Source organism: Lissotriton vulgaris, chromosome 9, assembly GCF_964263255.1.
Source record: "Lissotriton vulgaris chromosome 9, aLisVul1.2, whole genome shotgun sequence".
In the NCBI taxonomy this organism is placed as follows: Eukaryota; Metazoa; Chordata; class Amphibia; order Caudata; family Salamandridae; genus Lissotriton; species Lissotriton vulgaris.
Genome location: NC_141697.1, coordinates 763,922,081 through 763,940,190, shown reverse-complemented (window position 1 = coordinate 763,940,190; position 18,110 = coordinate 763,922,081). Strand labels below are relative to the sequence as shown.

The 18,110-nt window shown below is 47.5% G+C and overlaps 1 protein-coding gene across 1 annotated transcript in view; it reads left to right on the top strand.

Moving 5' to 3' along the window:
* Positions 1 to 18,110, top strand: part of PACS1 (phosphofurin acidic cluster sorting protein 1) — a 1,518,728-nt gene that overhangs the window by 1,272,020 nt on the left and 228,598 nt on the right. The window lies entirely within an intron of this gene.

The following is an 18,110-nucleotide window of genomic DNA, read 5'->3' as shown; positions in this document are numbered from 1 at the left end:
AAGGACAAGAGGGTGTAAATACCAACAGGTATGTCGAGGTCAGGTGGTGCCCTCTTCTTGGGATTTAAATTGTTCTTGTAGGTCATCCCACACCATTGCTATGGGTTGTTCAAGCAACTCACTGTATTCCTGTCTATGCAGTGTGTAACTTTCTACTGAACCTCAGCGACAAACCTCTTCTCTCCAACCCACCACAGCGGGTGCGGTAGGGCATTTCAAATGACATGTAATCTGTCGCTTAGCCAGGAGAAGCACTAGACCAACACAGAGCGCCTCAGTCTTGGAGGTCTTGGGCGTAGGGTATAGTCCCAAAATGCAATGTTCAACAGTTTCCCAGTGTGTGGTCCCTGTAGGTGTCGTGAGTGATTTCTTAACATCCCTCCAATAGGACGATAAAGTGGGACATTCCCATTGCATATGAAATAAGTCAGCCTCATCAGCTTGGCATCAAGGGCAGGTGGGCAAAACCATAGGGAAAATCCTATGGAGTTTTGATGGTGTTAAATATGCCTTATGCAGGAGGGAAAAGTGGATGAATTTAAAAGCCTGTATTTCGGGATATTATTCTAGGATACAGTATAAGAAAGTGCTGTTCTTTGTCATTGAATGCTCGGTTGAGGTCCTCACACCCAGGATGATAAGAGTGAGATGAGGATTTTTTTGTTGACTTGAAAGGACTCAATGCAGTCACTCAGACTGATCCCCATGCAATTCCAAGGGCAGATGGGCTGATTGATATTCTGACCTCTCCCAATTATCGCAGTACATTTGACCTGACTGCTGGTTATTGGCAAATCGGACTGTGGATGCCAAGACAAAGGCAGCATTTTCAAACTCCAGTGGGCATTATCAATTTATTGTAATGCCTTTTGGTTTGAAAAATGCACTTGCCACATTTCAGAGGCTGGTGAATAATGTCTTAACAGGTCTGGAAGCCAGTAGTGCAGCATATATAGATGACATAGCTGTCTTTAACTCCTCCTCGGAGTATCACCAGGTCCACCTCAGAAATGTACTTGAGGCCCTGCAGAATGCAGACCTCACTATCAAGGCCACAATGTGCCGAATAGGGCAGAGCAAGGTTGTGTACTTGGGCCACCTTGTAGGTGGATTCAAAGTTCAACCATTGAAGAGCAAAATTCAGACCATCATTAACTGGATTGCTTCCACTACCCAGACTCCAGTCAGAGCTTTATTGGGGCTGACTGGGTCATACAGAAGCCTTATTAACCCCTTCGACGCTGATGACGAGCTGGGCTCGTCATGGCGTAGCCTCCTCGCACACTGATGACGAGCCCAGCTCGTCACGTAAAGTGCGTTTTTTAAAAACCCAGCGTGCGAGCAGAATAACGCTAGCGCGCATGCGGTTAAGGGTTATGGGTCCATAGTGACACCACTTAATGATCTCACCTCCAAACGGATGCCTAAGAAAGTTCAGTGGTCTGTTGGCTGTCAGAAGGCATTTGATGACATGAAGCAGGCCATATGCTCCGCTCCAATTCTGCAAAGCTCCGACTACTCGTAATCATTCATTGTCTAGACAGAGGTTTCCGAGATAGGGATATATGCAGTTTTGTCACAACGTAATGCAGAGGACCAGGAATATTCAGTAGCTTTTATCAGCAGAAGGTTGTCCCCTATCAATCAGGAATCGATCAGGAAATTTGTAGAACGCGCTACTCACCCGTTAGGGTCTCAAGGCGCTGGGGGGGGGAGGGGTGCTGCTACTGCTCGAATAGCCAGGTCTTGAGAAGCCTCCTGAAGGTTAGTAGGTCCTGAGTCTGTCTTAGGATGATGGGGAGGGTGTTCCAGGTCTTGGCGGCGATGTGGGGGAGCGATCTGTCACTGGTGATCACTCTTTTGATGCGGAGGACGGTGGCGAGGTCAGCGGAACGGAGCTGGCAGTTCGGGGTGTAGAAGGTGAGTCTATTGAGGTATGCTGGTCAAGTGTTGACGGGAAGCCAGTGCAGGTCTCCCAGGTGGGATGTGATGTGGCTGTGGCGAGGGATGTAGAGGATCAGGCGTTCTGTATGCGTTGTAGTTGTTTCAGGAGTTTGGTCGAGGCACCTGCGTAGAGGGCGTTTCCGTAGTCCAGCCTGCTGCTGACGGGGGTCTGGATGACCGTTGTTCTTGTTTCATTGGGGATCCACCTGTAGATCTTGCGGAGCATGCAGAGGGTGTTGAAGCAGGATGAGGAGACAGCGTTGATGCGTGGTCAGTGGGTGTTGTTGCTTCTTCCCTAGGGAGAAGCTTTGAACAGCCATTGAGAGAGAAGCCTTTGCTGTTGTCTGGGCCCTGAAGAAGTTGAGGCTCTTACTATTGTCCACTCACTTCATTGTTCAGACTGACTATAAGCCCCTCTTATGACTTAAACAAATGAAGGGTGAAAACCCCAAACATTTGATGTGGTTCACTTCAATACAGGGGAAGGACTTCACAGTGGAACATAGAACTGAGAAGTAACCATACCAATGCAGATAGACTCTCCAGATATTTCCACTTAGAAAATGAAGACTCAACTGGGCAAGGTTAGTCTCATGGCCTGATGTTTTGGGGGTGGGGAGTTGTGTAGGAAAGTAGAATCTGCTTTCATGGTTAGCCCCACTTTTTGCCTGGTGTCAGTATGTTTTGACTTAATCTGCTGGGATCCTGCGAATCAGGACCCAGCATCTGTTCTCTTTCCCCTAAATTTGGCTTTCGTGAGTACCCTGGTGCATCCACAATTGGCTATTGTTGTACCCTTATACATCACTAATGTATTGTACTGAGTACTCAAGACATTTGTATGCTAGAGGTCTCCCATGGGCTGCAGCATGTATTGTACCACCCATGTGAGTCCACCTAAACTGTGACGACAGTCCTGCAATTGCAGCCCGTGTGGGATGGCGCTTGCACCCCTCACAACAGATATGTTTCCTTATATCTGAGGTCACTGCACTTAAAACCTATAAGTCACCTCTATTGCAGACTCTTCAGTCCTGAGGGCAGGGTGCTTGGTTACAAGTGTGCTGGTGCGACTGCATGAGCAGGACACCCCTACAAACTCTGTAGTCAATTCTCCTTGGCTTTGTAAGCCATTTTAAGGTATATAGTGGAAATCAGTCATTAAGAGATGTCTAACTATATAATGGCTGCACTGAACCTGGTCATGTTTGATATCAAAAAAGTTGTAACTATGCCATAACATTGATTCCAGTGTTAGAAGTATGATCCCATGTATGGGGAGCTCATAAGGAACCCCCTGTACTCCCAGTAACCGCCTATCAGGTTTTGCCAGCAAGCTAGTGCTGCTGCCGACCACAGACACATTTCTGCCCTCCTACTGATGAGTCAAGCTCGAGCAGGGGAAGGTAGAAAAATGGGTTTTCTATCAAAGGGAGGTGTGACCATCTCCCAGACTGAACTTAGTGTGTTGGGCTGGGGTGGAGGCACTAACCAGCACCACCAGACGGCTTTGAAGGGCACATTCAGTGCCCACCTTGCAAACTCCAGTTTGAGAAGTTCAGGGAGCCCTTGGCTCCCGCTCTCCAAGAAGGAGCACAAAGTGATTGGGAGGGATTAATACAAACGTTCGATACAAGTCGTGGTTGATTAATTCCCTAACTAACAGAAGGCAATTCTACAATTTATTTAGCACATTACTGTACAATGATCACAAAACTGGTCATTGTCATGATTACTAATTTTATTTATAGTAATCTGTACTTCCAAACTGATAGTACTATTTTAACAAATTACATTCTATGTTATATCAAATGTACATATATACAATTATCTGTAATCACCAAGAAAAACCTATATCTACCAAACAATTATGGAATCACAAACAGCATAATTATGTCACATAAATAAGTGCATAAAACAATTCCATTTTCACCCTACAAAATACAAATCATAGGCAGTGTCCCCCTATTCAATCAGGAGGTCCACTAAGAGGAAGTCGTGTACAAACACAATTGGTTCAAGAAAAATGTATATGAACCTGACTTCAAACTTGTGTTAACCAAACTAATACTCAGGTACACAGTATCCACAAACTCCTCTTGTCGAGAATCAACTATCTTGGCTCCCGCTCTGGCATGAAACTGGACAAAGGACATGGGAGTATCCTCCCCTCAATCCAGCCCCTCCTCTGGGAGGGACCCCTGAGTTGTTCCAACCCTTTCCTTAGGGTACTTAAGGGCTTACATGTGGGTGAGATCTAATTTGTCATGGGACAAGACAAGCCTGAAACCACCTCACTCTTTGACCATCTGGGCAGTTGGACTTCGTGAACCAAGACTGCATCAAGGAAGACTCCTGCTGCTCCTGGTCTCCCTGTTCTTCAAGTCTTCTTTGTCGTCTGTGTCTGTTCTTTTGCAAGGTTCTTCAACAGACCCGTGGGCATCAAGGACACCCGAAGAAATCTCCCTTGGAGTGAAGAGAAACAGTGGAGAAAATACACCAATAACCTTTTATTAGTATACGCTCAGAGCGGGACTCCATTTGAACAGTCTCGTAAGAGTCTCGTAAGAGTACTACAGAGGGAACTGAGGAACAGTAAGCATAAAGATACATTATGTAAATTGCATGGATAGCTAAGAACACGCCCACAGTGGAATTTTCCAAACCAATGTGGCCGGACAACTAAAGGAAAAGAAAGGTTTCTACTCTCATATCTTGCACAGTTCAGGACACTCTAAAGGCCATTCCATCCTGTGCTGGGATCAAATTGCCAGACAGTTGGGAGAGCTTCTTTATCTAGGGAAAACTATGCACTGGCATAAGCAAGCAGTTCTTCGTTACAGAAACAAAACATAGCAAAGGATTTCTCTGAACCGGGAGGAATTAGTTTCGAACCTCACACAAAATGGAGTCTGACAAAGAAAATGGCTCAGTGAATGCTAACTTATACTTGGCATTACGAGAGCATTAACCTGCATAAACTAACATTCTTTTCTTACTGTCGTTTTTACCCATCTTGTTCTAGGTTGAGCATATTTACATGGAATGCCAAAACAGTACCCTTCCCAGAGCCACATCACAGTATCATTAAAGACATTGGAATAAGTCCCATTGGACAGAAAAAAACCATGGAGTGCATATATGGGCCCCTCATAATAAACTGCAGCATTCTGGAATTTATTCCCGAAGTGCTTGAATCTTTGGTATTTACTAGAGAAAGGGTGTTTTTATACAGTATTGTCCCTGAACAATTGATGTACAAAGAAGTATCTGTACTGTTCACTATGGGGCAACAAGCACAGTAATAACCAGCCTCTAGGGGTACTGTCAACTCCTTGTAATGCCAACCCACTAGTGTTCTTGTGGGAGGGCAGGTTTGATATACAAGCAAGGAGGCTTTCGAAGTGGTTTTAAAGTAAGTGGTTAATTGAGAACAGAAGGGGTTGGGGTTGGATGGTTGATTAGTTCCTTGGCTTCCTCCTCTTCAGATGACTCTGCAGGTGAGCTGGAAGGAGGTGACGCTGGCAATGGGGCGGTCTTGCTTTCCTTCTCCTTGTCACCACGGTGGTCTTCCCGGAGGATCAGCTTAATTTGTGCGAGGGGGGGGGGGACTAAATTTCCTGGGTGCCCAAGAGTGTTTAGCGTTTTATGAGGTTCAAGAAGATGAAGAAGGAGAAGTGAGGATTGAGGTCAGAATATCGTGTTCAGGAACAGATATAGGGTTATATAGCCAGGTATCCATAAGTACAGAACAATAGAATATGTAGTGAATGAGTTCAGCATAAAGTCAGGCGGTCAATATCAGTCTTAGTGGGACATGCAGCACTAAAGAAGCATAACATCAATGCATTTGCCTCCCGCTTCTAATCCCACCCGATACCACCTCCCACTTCCCTCCCACTATCAGTAACTCATAGAACAGGATTACTCACAGGCTCCGCCGCAACTCTCCTCCTGTTGCAGCGCTCCACAGCCTCCTCCGGACACCACCAGTCTCACACCAGCTCTCGTCTCCGTCCTGGCTCCCTGGTATTCCGGCGTCAAGCCTATCGGGTCCTGCGTCTTCTCTCCGCTCTGCCGGATCTTCAAGCGTTCGGGCGTTCTAAGTATCGCGTCCCACGTCTTCTCGGCGTCTCCTCTCTCCTTCCACACCACCGACGACCTCCTCCCCTTGACCTCTGCTCCTTTTCATTGGTTCCAGGCCGCCGCTTCCTGTTGACGTCGGATCCACTTCCGGGACACACCGCCGGTCGTGTTCCTGTGTGAAAATAGCAGGGCATTGAAGTCCCGTATGCCTTTTCCACGTTGGTTCCCGTGTTCTGGTGTCTCCGCCCAGCGCTTCACTGGTAAGCCCCGGGTCCTTCTCACAGTTCTATTCTGTGCTTACATATAAAAATGATCACAAAATGTATTGTAATCACAGCCCGGATAACCCTTACCCTGTGGTTTTTGATGATACAGGCATGGGCCAGGATAAACAAATCCTGAACATTCCCTTTACTTCCACAAACTGAGGTGGCCGAATGTATGTGTAGTTAACAAGTGGCAATGGATATGCAGTCCAATGGCTAGTGACAGATCGGGTATTATAGCAGACGGTCCCTTTTCCAAAAAATCTCCTGTACGTTTCTACAACACATTGTGTTGCAGACCTCTTATTGAGTCTTGGGGAAATGTGTCCATCTACATTAAGTGTGGGTACACTATGTGCACCTTCCAGAAACTACAACACCCCACTTATTATTATTGCCACTGTTACAAGAACAATGACACACACAATTTTACTTTGTAAAGACCAAATCGTACTACTTTCTATAGGAGCAATTGGCTGATCCTCCTCAGTAACTTGTATACCAAATGGATGCATAATAAACAAGGGGAAACATTTTTTTTTAAAGAATCAAGAAATGTGAGTGTTTCCAGTGTCCGTCTGAGCCTCACTGGTACAGGCTCCTATCGTCCATGAATCAGTTGGTGCTCTTGAGCACCAGAGGTGGAGCTTTCTCTGTCCTAAGCTCTTTCCTAGTCAATCCCACGCTGATAAAGGTGGTATACTTTCAAAGTATACTTTCCTGACTAATGTTCAAACAAGAGGAAAACAGATGCAACTTTTTATTGATAACACTCCCTCGTTGGTACTGCTACTCAGTACTTTCCAACCTTATGCAGTCCATCCCTAGTCTTACTTTTTCCCAGACTCTGTGGTCCTCGGACGAGGATATAAATTGTACCTGGCAGCTCCAGGCACTGTGTGATCACTGAACAGAGGCTCATGGATAGCTCGTATTTCTGGTGGGACAGCCTCATTCAAAACATTGTCCTTCTCTTTGTCAGTTTGCGTCCAAACCAGCTTTGCGTCACTAAAGAGCACAAATCTGGGCACCTTTTCACATTCAACGTCTCCTATGCCCTCCTTGACCCACTGATCATAAAGCAATAGCAATTCTTTTGACCAGCAATCTTTACATCCATCTGTGTAGCCTGAGGAACTTACTCCGGACCTTTCCACCTTGGTTCCAAATTCTTCTTCCTCTGAAAATTCTTTATCAGGATAAAGTCCCCAGGTTTGATGCTGTGGCCAGGTCCCTCTGGTTTAGGAGGTAAGGAGTCTTGCACCTGTTGGTGAATAGAACTCAAACTTTCTGTCAGTTGTCCAAGATAATTTGGCAATACAGAATATTCAATGTCCGAATTTTTTTTCGGTCTTGGACACCCCAGACATTTGCTGGGCGGACCAAAACTACTTCATAGGCTGATGAGCCAGTTCTAGAATGGGCTTTAGTCCTGGTTGACAAAAGAGCCAATGGAAGAGCATCTGGCCATCTCAACCCTGTCGTCTCTTGAATTTTTCACAATTTCAGTTTAAATGTTCCATTATACTTCTCATCATTACCCGCTGACTGTGGGTGATTGGTGGCATGGAACTTCTGCTTAATATGCAAGTCTTCATATATTAGCCTAATCACTTTCCCATTAAAATTTGATCTGTTATCACTCCAAATAATTCTGGGCATTCCCAATTGTGGGAAGTACTCTTTAATGAGCACCATCGCAGTTGTGGTGGCCATATTATCTTTAGTGGGGTAAGCCTCAACCCATTTACTGAACATGCATATAACCACTATGGCATACTTGAGATTGTTACACTGTTCTAGCTCAATAAAGTCCATCTCGAGGACTTCGAAGGGAAATGTAGGTGGTGCAAAGTTACAGGATGTTGTGGGGGGTACCTTTTCCTGGAGTGTTCCCCATGGAAATCATGCAACTTTTCACCAAATATGTTGCAGACTTGGAAATATTATCATTACACCAAACGGGGACATTAATTTACAAATTTATTTTGCACTGATAAGAGCTGGACCATGAGCCATAGTAACCACGTGGAGTAAATATGCATTGGGTAACATCCATTTCTATTCTCCAGACAAATCAATCCAACACCCTTCATCATCTAAACATGCTGTACTCTCTTGCAACACAGCTAATTCTTCTATTGTGGCCTCACTTTCAATCAATCAATCAAGGAATTTATATAGCGTGCTACTCACCCGCTAGGGTCTCAAGGCGCTGGGGGGGGGGGGGGGGGGGGAGAAACCGCTACAGCTCGAAGAGCCAGGTCTTGAGCTGTTTCCTGAAGGAGAGATGGTCCTGGGTCAGTCGTAGGTGGGTGGGGAGGGAGTTCCATGTCTTGGCTGCCAGGTAGGAGAAGGATCTTCCTCCGGCGGAGGTTCTGCGAATGCGTGGGACGAGGGCGAGGCTGGCGGAGCGGAGCTGGCGGGTTGGCGTGTAGAACTTGAGGTGGTTGTTGAGGTATATGGGTCCCATGTCGTGGAGAGCCTTGTGTACGTGGGTGAGGAGTCTGAACGTGATCCTCTTGCTGACGGAGAGCCAGTGCAGGTCTCTCAGCTGGGGCGAGATGTGGCGGGGGGTGTCCAGTACGAGTCGTGCAGAGGCGTTCTGTATGCGCTGCAGTCTTTTCTGTAGTTTGGCTGTGGTTCTGGCGTAGAGGGTGTTTCCGTAGTCTAGTCGGCTGGTGACGAGGGCCTGGGTGACCGTCTTCCTGGTGTTGTTGGGAATCCACCGTAAGATCTTTCGGAGCATGCGCAGGGTGTTGAAGCAGGATGATGATACTGCGTTGACTTGCTTGGTCATTGTGAGGGAGGAGTCCAGGATGAACCCCAGGTTGCGTGCATGGTCCGTTGGCTTGGGGGCGGTGCCCAGGGCAGGGGGCCACCAGGAGTTGTCCCAGGTAGAGGGGGATGTTCCCAGGATGAGCACTTCCGTCTTTTCTGAGTTCAGTTTCAGCCGGCTGAGCTTCATCCATTCCGCGACATCTTTCATTCCTTCCTGGAGGCTGGAGGCTGGCGGTGGCGGGGTCGTTGGTGAGGGAAAGGATCAGCTGGTTGTCATCAGCGTAGGAGATGATGTTAAGGTTGTGTTGGCATGCGATGGCAGCGAGGGGGCTCATGTAGACGTTGAAGAGGGTAGGGCTGAGCAAGGATCCTTGAGGGACGCCGCAGATGATCTCGGTGGCCGCGGACCGGAACAGGGGGAGGTGGACCTTCTGGGTTCTACCGTCGAGGAACGATATGATCCATTCCAGGTCCATTCCTTGGATTCCGATGTTACTGAGGCGCTGTATCAGGGTGCGGTGGCAAACAGTGTCGAAGGCTGCTGAGAAGTCGAGGAGGATGAGGGCTGCTGTTTCCCCGTTGGTGAGCAAGGACCTGATGTCGTCGGTGGCTGCGATGAGGGCGGTCTCGGTGCTGTGGTTAGCTCGGAAGCCGGACTGCGAGTGGTGGAGGGATCCGTTAGTCTCGAGGAAGGTGGAGAGTTGTTTGTTGACGGTCTTCTCGATGACTTTGGCCGGAAACGGGAGGAGCGAGATGGGGCGGAAGTTCTTGAGGCCCGTGGGGTCTGCGGTGGGTTTCTTCAGGAGGGCAGTGAGTTTGGCGTGTTTCCAGATCTCCTGGAAGATGGCGGATGCAAAGGAGCTGTTGATGATGTCCCGGAGATGGGGTGCGATGATGGAGCCGGCTTTGTTGAAGATGTGGTGAGGGCAGGGGTCGGTAGGGGAGCCAGAGTGGATGGTGTTCATCGTGCCGATGGTGTCTTCGATGCTGACCGGGGTCCAGGTGTAGAGGGCGATGGTGGGGGGCGTTGGATCGGAGGTAGGGTGCGTGGTCTGTGTGTCGAAGCTGTTGTGTATGTCGCCGATCTTGCGGTGAAAGAACGAGGCAAGTGAGTTGCAGAGGTCCTGTGAGGGTATGATGTTGTTGTTGCAGGCGCTGGGGTTGGAGAGCTCTTTAACGATGCTGAAGAGTTCCTTGCTGTTGTGGGAGTTGTTGTCCAGTCGTTCTTTGAAAGTGGCCCTTTTGGTGGTGCGGATCAGCTGGTGGTGTTCGCGGGTGGCGTTCTTGAAAGAGGTCAAGTTTTCTGTTGTCTGGTCGTGGCGCCAGGCTTTCTCGAGGGTGTGCCAGGTTTTCTTGGAGGTTTTGAGGTCGTTGGTGAACCATGAGGCTTTCTTGCTGCGGGGTCTGCTGGGTGGAGTTTTCAGTGGTGCGAGGTCATCGGCGCAGTTGGTGAGCCACCGTGTGAGGTTGCGGGCTGCTTCAATGGGGTCCGTGGTGTTGGTAGGAGGGTTCTGGATGAGGGAGGTGGTGAGCTGGACGGTGGTGATCTTGCTCCAGCTCCTGCGGGGAACCTGTTGCGTGTGGTGGTAGGCCGTAGTTTTCCTGAAGCTGAAGTGGACGCAGCTGTGATCCGTCCAATGTAGTCCAGTGGAGTGGCTGAAGGAGATGTGCTTGCAGGAGGAGAAGAGGGGGTCAAGCGTGTGGCCTGCGTAGTGGGTGGGGGTGTTCACCAGCTGCTTGAGTCCGAGGTTGGCGAGGTTGTCCAGCAGGGCGGCAGTGTTGCTATCGTTGATGTTCTCCAACTGGAAGTTGAGGTCTCCTAGGAGGATGTAGTCCGCGGAGGTCAGGGCATGCGGGCTGATGAAGTCCGCGACGGCTTCGCTGAATTGTGTGCATGGTCCTGGGGGTCTGCAGATGAGGGTGTCTCTGAGGGTGGTCTTGGGGTCGGTGTGGGTACAGAAAGAGAAGGGGGGCGGGCAGGCACTCGGGGAACAGAAACCAGGAGTCAGGAGGGGAGAATAAGAACAGTCACTCAGTCATACAGGGTACAAATGTAGAAGGGGGACTGGCAGGCATACACTGGGCACAGAGCAAGGGCAGAGGCAGCCCAGGTGGCGAACGCGCAAGAAGGAGAGAGCGCCGATCTGGAGGGAGGAGCAGGAGGCACAGCAGTCAAGGCAGGTGGAGCTGCAGCGGTGGGGAAGCGACCTGCCCGAGGGTAAAGGGTCACTCTGTAGCTCTTTGAAACTCTCAACCATGTTTTCAAACATGGCGTTCTTGGGAACCCATCTAGCTGGGCCTGCAACAAACATTCTCTTCATCTTACTCTGAGCCGTTTCCTTGGCTGTCTGGTCTGCGAATGCATTCCCTCTACCTACGCCATTTATCACTTTCTTGTGGGCACTACACTTCACAATAGCCTTTTCTTGGGAAGTGTTAGTGCAGATTACAATCGTAATATCAGGTGTCCATGTTGTATCTTTGTACCATGGGAGGTAAGGAACCCTCTCTCTGCCCACAGGTGTCCAAAATTGTGCACAACTCTGAATGCATACTGACTGACTAGCTAAATATTGACAACTAACCCCTCTCTCAATTCACAAGCTCATATAAGGGCAACAAAATCTACTGCTTGGGCGGATTGATAGGGGACCCGTGATGTCTCGACTACTGTACTCAATGTAGTGATAGCATAAGCTGCAGTGGTGGTACAATCTGGTAATTTACAACAAGAGCCATCAACATATAGTTCTCCTTAGGGATCAGATATGGGAACATCAGTCAAGTCTACCCGTCCTTTTATCTCTTCCTCTGTTCGGAAAATACAGTCATGTTTGTTGACTGCATCGTTCTCAGAAGGGAGGGGTAGTAACGTGGCTGAATTCAAAGTGGCACATCTTTTATTTGTGATATGCTCAGCAAACCATGTCAATTCATATTATTTATTTGTGTAATTTATATAGCGCGCAGCTACCCCAACGGGGTGTCCCGGCGCTTCTGAGTGAAAGCAGAGTGATAGTCCTGGGGGAATTAACAAAAGAGAAAAGTTTTTAGTGCCTTACGAAAGGGTAATTCTTCCTGGATCATCCTAATTGCGATCGGGAGTTTGTTCCAGAGAGTTGTGGCACAGACCTGGAAGGTTTTACCTCCAGAACGTGCTTTCCTGAATCTTGGTATGGAAAGCAGATGTTGGGAGTTGGAACAGAGGTTCCGAGAGTTACAATAAGGACGGATACTAACAGAGAGGTAGGCCGATCCCCTACCCCTAGTTGCTCGATGGGCTAAGGTCATGGCTTTGAATGCAGCTCTTTGATGGATTGGAAGCCAATGTAATGCTCTGCGATGTGGCGAAATATGGGTGCGTAGGGAAACCCCGCAGACCAGCCGAACAGCCGCATTCTGGACTGTCTGGAGCCGATGTAGGAAGCCCGCGGGCAACCCTAAATACAGGCCGTTCGCATAGTCCAGGTGAGATGTAATCAATGCCTGGACTATGGTTTTCCTGGTATCACTAGGGAGATAGGTGATGAATTTCCTAATCATCCTGATCTTGGAAAAACAAACGGCTGAAACAGTCTGTATTTGGTTGCTAAAAGAAAGATTAGAGTCCCACTTGACCCCTAGATTTTTTACAGAGTCCTTAGGGACAGGGGGAAGGCTGAGTTCCTGTGGCCACCAGAGAGTTGAATCAAGAGGGGAGGGTTGATGGAAAAAGAGAACCTCCGTTTTCGCCGCATTCATCCGGAGGCAGTTATGGTCCATCCATTTTGAAATGTCCCGCAGACAATCCTTCAAAGGATCAAAAGTAGTTTGCGTGGCACTCTCATAGGAGAAAAGCAGCTGAATATCATCTGCATAGGAAGTAGCTATGATGCCCGACCTTGCAATGAGTTCAGCCAGAGGAGAAAAATAAACATTGAACAATAGTGGGCTCAAAGCCGAGCCTTGAGGGACACCCCATTTCAGGGTACGGCTAACAGAGGTAAAAGGGTGAGTATAGACTGCCAGGGTGCGATTAGACAACAAAGAGGTCAGCCACTCCAGGGCCTTCCCCTTAATACCCTTCGACCGAAGACGGTCAATCAAGATGGGGTGAGAGACAGTGTCGAATGCTACCGACAAGTCGAGCAGCACCAGCACCGCTCTGGAACCCCCATCCAGTTTCCACCGCACAGAGTCGGCCATTTCTATAAGGGCAGACTCAGTGCTATGGCACTTTCTAAAACCATGTTGGGATTTATGAAGTAGGCCGTGGGTTTCAAGAAAACCTGCCAGTTGTTGCTGCACTAGCTTTTCAAGGACCTTGGCAGGGGCTGGGAGCAGAGAAATGGGTCGATAGTTCACCGGCTCATTAGGATCTGTATTAGCTTTCTTTAAAATCGGGACCAGTAGGGCAATTCATAGACGGTAAGAGGTGCACTGGTGAGGTGCTGTGCCTTTGTTTTATATAAAAGTGTATCCACAGCATGGGGTACCATAATTGTGAGGTCAGTATCAAGTACGAGTCCAGTTGATTGTCTAATTGAAGTGGCCACGGCCGCGACCGCTTGTATACAGCTCAGGAGGGCCCTTGCGACAGGATTGGTTGTCAGATGTCAAGGTGGGCGCGTGCGGAGGATGACGGGGGGCCGTCAGATCTGCTCACGCGTCAGATTCGGCCGTACCCCAGCGGAATGTCCACCGCGGTGAAGCGGTTAATGCAAGCAGAGGTTTGATTAGTAAGGAATAGTGAGGGATCCACTGCCGGATGTGGAAAGTGTTGCCTATAAAAGCACCCGCATCCTTTTGAGTTTGTGGACAGGGCATTTTATTAATGGTACTAATGCTTTCTGGCGCTAACCTTCTACCCTTCTTTGACAGAAGGTGACCTAAATAGGTGACCTCCTGTCAACAGTATTGAGGCTTCGAAAGGGAAACCTATGACCTAGGTGTAATAACAACCTCACCGTATGCAACCTTGTTCAGTATCAGAAGCAATCAACAAATCATCGACATACTGCACCAATGCATTACCTGGAGCAAGTGAGAGTGAATTCAATGCTTGACTATAGATGTTAGGACTTTCAGTATAGCCTTGCGGAGCATGACAGAATCGGAAACTTTTACCAGCTAGCAAAAATCCGAACAAATACCTGCTGTGTAGTTTATAGGAATGATAAAGAATGCATTTTTTAAATCAATAACAGAGAAAAAGGTAGCGGTAGATGGAATCATTGTTAAAAGTGCAGTGATATCAGGAAACTCTGGGAATTGCGGGACCACTATTTTATTGACCTCGCGCAGATCAATCACAATTAGCATCATTAGCAATATTAGGAGACGCTAGAGGTGCCCTTTTCAAGACCGAAAGAATAGGACTATTGCATGTGTTACCTGTAGTCTCTTCGACAACCCCTTTGCATATTAAGTCCTGAACAAGATCATGAAGTGCTCGTTCTCCTGCCTGTGGTATTTTATACTGAGGAATGCGGGGCAATATGGCATTGTCCTTAACCTGTATAGAAACTTGGGGTATATGCAACAAGCCTAAATCGGTGTTACCAGTGACCTATAACATGGGTGGTACTTGATCAAATTCAGGTGGAAGGGGAGCATTCTTAAATAGACATTGTCTGGTACCCACATCCAGGCTCATGGTAATAAAGACCCTATCAGGCGGACAATATATGGTAGCATGCAACTTCTTTAGTAGACCCAAGCCCATCAAATTATCACCACAATTGTAAGTCAACAGAAATGGGTAGTCCACCAACAGTAAGGGCAAGGGGGTGTGAGATGGGGCTTACAACCGGTACTCCTGAAAAAAAAATACATTATTATGGCCAGACAGGGGTGCCACAGGGGCCAGGTGTGAGGAAATAAAGCTTTTTGTGGCACCGTTATCAACCAAGAACTCCTTAAGAGATCCTTTCATATCTATATTGACATAAGGGTCACGCTGGTCTACAGATATTCGAACTGGTCTCGTACCCTGTCTCGGGCTGTCCTAGCTGAAAGACATCCCTGACACGTCACCAACATCATAGTCGTCATTGTAGTATTGCCTTCCCTAGTGTTGTCTAAATAATGTCAGAACGGTCTACAATGGCAGTAGTGGGCTGCGGCCTATTGATCCCACAGCCCCTGTTTCCAGAACCTCTTCCTCTAGTGGATGAAGCATTGCGCCAAAGTACAGAACACTGGCTATGCCAGTGACCTTCTTCCTTGCAGTAAGTGAAATGATTCTGCCCCAAAGGTGTCATGGGTGGCTGTCTAGTGCGGAAGAGTTGCTGTTGGGGTCCCCGTCCCTTAGTGTTACCTCAATATGCTTGTTGCAGTAATGTTATATGTTATAGAGGATTTATATTGCGTACTAATACTCAAGAGTGTCCTGGCGCGGGTGGGCTGTGGCAGAAATGTGAGTCAATTAGATGGTCAGACCAAACAGATGTGTTTTCAGGCGTTTTTTTAAAAAGATTAAACTCTTGGGTAAGCTGAAGGTCCATAGGAAGCGAATTCCAGGCTACTGCAGCTTTAGCAGAAAGTAACTGGCCTTCCATACGAACTCTGCGGAAGCGTTGGACCATCATCCGGCGGAAGGAGGCAGACCGCAGAGGACGATTCGTAATACCTTTGTCTTCACATCCTTCTGTTTCTTATCACGTTTGTCTTTCTCTTCATTATCCCTATGCTTGTAATATTGGGCCATATTTAAAATCATGGAGGAGGAAGACGTCAACCTAGTACTCTGAGCTGCTTGAAGTTTAGACGTTATTTTGAGAAGGAGATTAGTATCAAACCTATCAACAAATAGACTGACTCCTCCCACCGTAGACATATCCTGCCCACCGTAATCCAGAAACGTCTCTTGAAACCTAGTGAAAAAAAATCAGAAACACTTTTATCTTTCTTCTGCCGACAGGCAATCACTCTGTCCCAACTAACTTTCTTGGGATGAGTGTATACATATATGTAATTATGCGATCAGGCAAGGCGAGTAACTACTCGGCACATTGTCTCCTGGCTTCCTATCTCTGTCCTAACCCATATTCACATCCCACGTTCAGCCCAACCCAGCGACATGGTCTTAGCTATGCACTTGTCGCCAAATATCAACTGAAACTATTAGGCCAAAAAACATTTCAATATCAGCAAGGGTCATCACAGTAGAAGAGGAAGCCTCTGTCTATTCTTTATAGTAAGTAGTAGGATTTTTCTGAAGATCAGTCAACATAGCCTTAAGGGCCAGAACTTCACTCCTTTTCCATGGAGTATAAACCCATTGTTCCTGAAAACGGGCAGCCACAACCGGTCTGGTAACAGCTCTAGGTTGATCCACCGCTTCATGATTTTCTGGGTGAAAAGCGGGGTGAACCTCTCGCATTGGGAATTTAGTTATTTTAGTGGGACTCTTATCATGTAGTCTACCTCTATAAGTCAGTAGTGTTGAAATATTCCTATACAGAGAGTTTGGCTTCAAATTATTTATATTGGCGCCTTTATTAATATCAAATAGTATTTGAGCTGCTTCCATTTCGATGTGTGTGCACCAGAGGTCAATTAGGGTGGAGGACAAGTGTTTAAGGGAATGTTGCTGCAGATATGGGTCGAAGTCTCGCATTACCTGCCAGATATCCTTGAGACTGTAAATTGTGGTGCGAGCCCACCGTATTGCCTGGTCCGCTATTACTTTCTTCTCTTCCTCCCACACTCCGTTTCGCATTAACGGACCGAACTGTTCTCTGAATCCTGTCAAATCTCTATCTTCCGGACCGCGCACTGGTGTGTCAGTAATTAATGACAATGGAGGATGAATGACTGGAACGGTAGTAACAGGTATTGCTGCAGTCAGAGATTGCAATGAAAAAGAAGAAGCAGGGGGTACGTTAATTAGGGTGGTAGGTGTGACAGCTGTAGAGACTGGTGCACCTGTTGTTGCTGAAGGGGACCAGCAGGCTATATCCATTCTGAGACATATGGTGGCAGCCGTCGGGCATCTAATAGGGTCTCCAGATGAATATCCCTTCCTCCTGAGCCATATAAGACCTATCAATTTGCAACCGAAATCTCCTATCCGCACATTCTATCCCTTTTTCCAGCTTTTCCTTATCATAAGCGACAGCCTTCTGTGTAAGGCTCTGCATACCTACTTTTCTAGAATCCTTTTCCATTTTTAATCACCTCTGTTTGGCCTCCTTCTGCCAAGTACAGAGGGAGTCAAACATGGACCATCTAATTTAAACAACTGTTCTTGAAGAAATCCCATCTTTTGTTTTTCAAAGGAGCCTGTCAAAGGCCTCTCTAACTCTGCATTGTCCCTCGTATATTTGTGCCATAACGTTCTAAACATAACAGGGCTAAGGCCATTTTTTATATACATATCAAAATTAGGACTGCCCTCAGGAGGTGCGGGCTGGGATTCTGCCAACCGTGCATCTGTAGAACAACCACCACAACACAAACTCCGAATTTTACTAAAAACCAGGCATTGCAAAGAAAAGACATACAGTCGTTATTTTACCTGGCAAAGTATTTGCAAACACTTTTCACCAAAACAACTCTTAAACTGAAACAAAAGCAATTTACAGTGGTACCACATCCACATGAACTGAAACAGACTCACCTGGAGTCAGGTATATAGATAGACCAGTTCTCCACTGCCGACTTTTTGGACCAAACCACAGATCACGGGTTTGTCGTTCGGGAGTCCAGTCAGGATGACCGCTGGGCAAGGCACCTCCGGTGGGACATAGGCAGCAACTGTGAGAAACGTATCTCTTCGGGCAGGGATCCTCGAGCCATCAGTCCGGCCTGATAGTGTTCTCGACCTCCTCTCCTTTTGTGGAAAATGGATGGGTTAAGCCACGATGGAGTTCCTGTTTGGGCGCCAAATGAAGGAAGTGACCCGCTCAGGCCTCCTGGGTCACTACAGACCACCTCTCAGCCTTCCATACTGAATAAAGAGTCAGAGAAACAGTGGAGAACATACACCAATAATCATTTATTAGTATACGCTCAGAGCGAGGCTCTGTCTGCACAGTCTCGTAAGTGTAC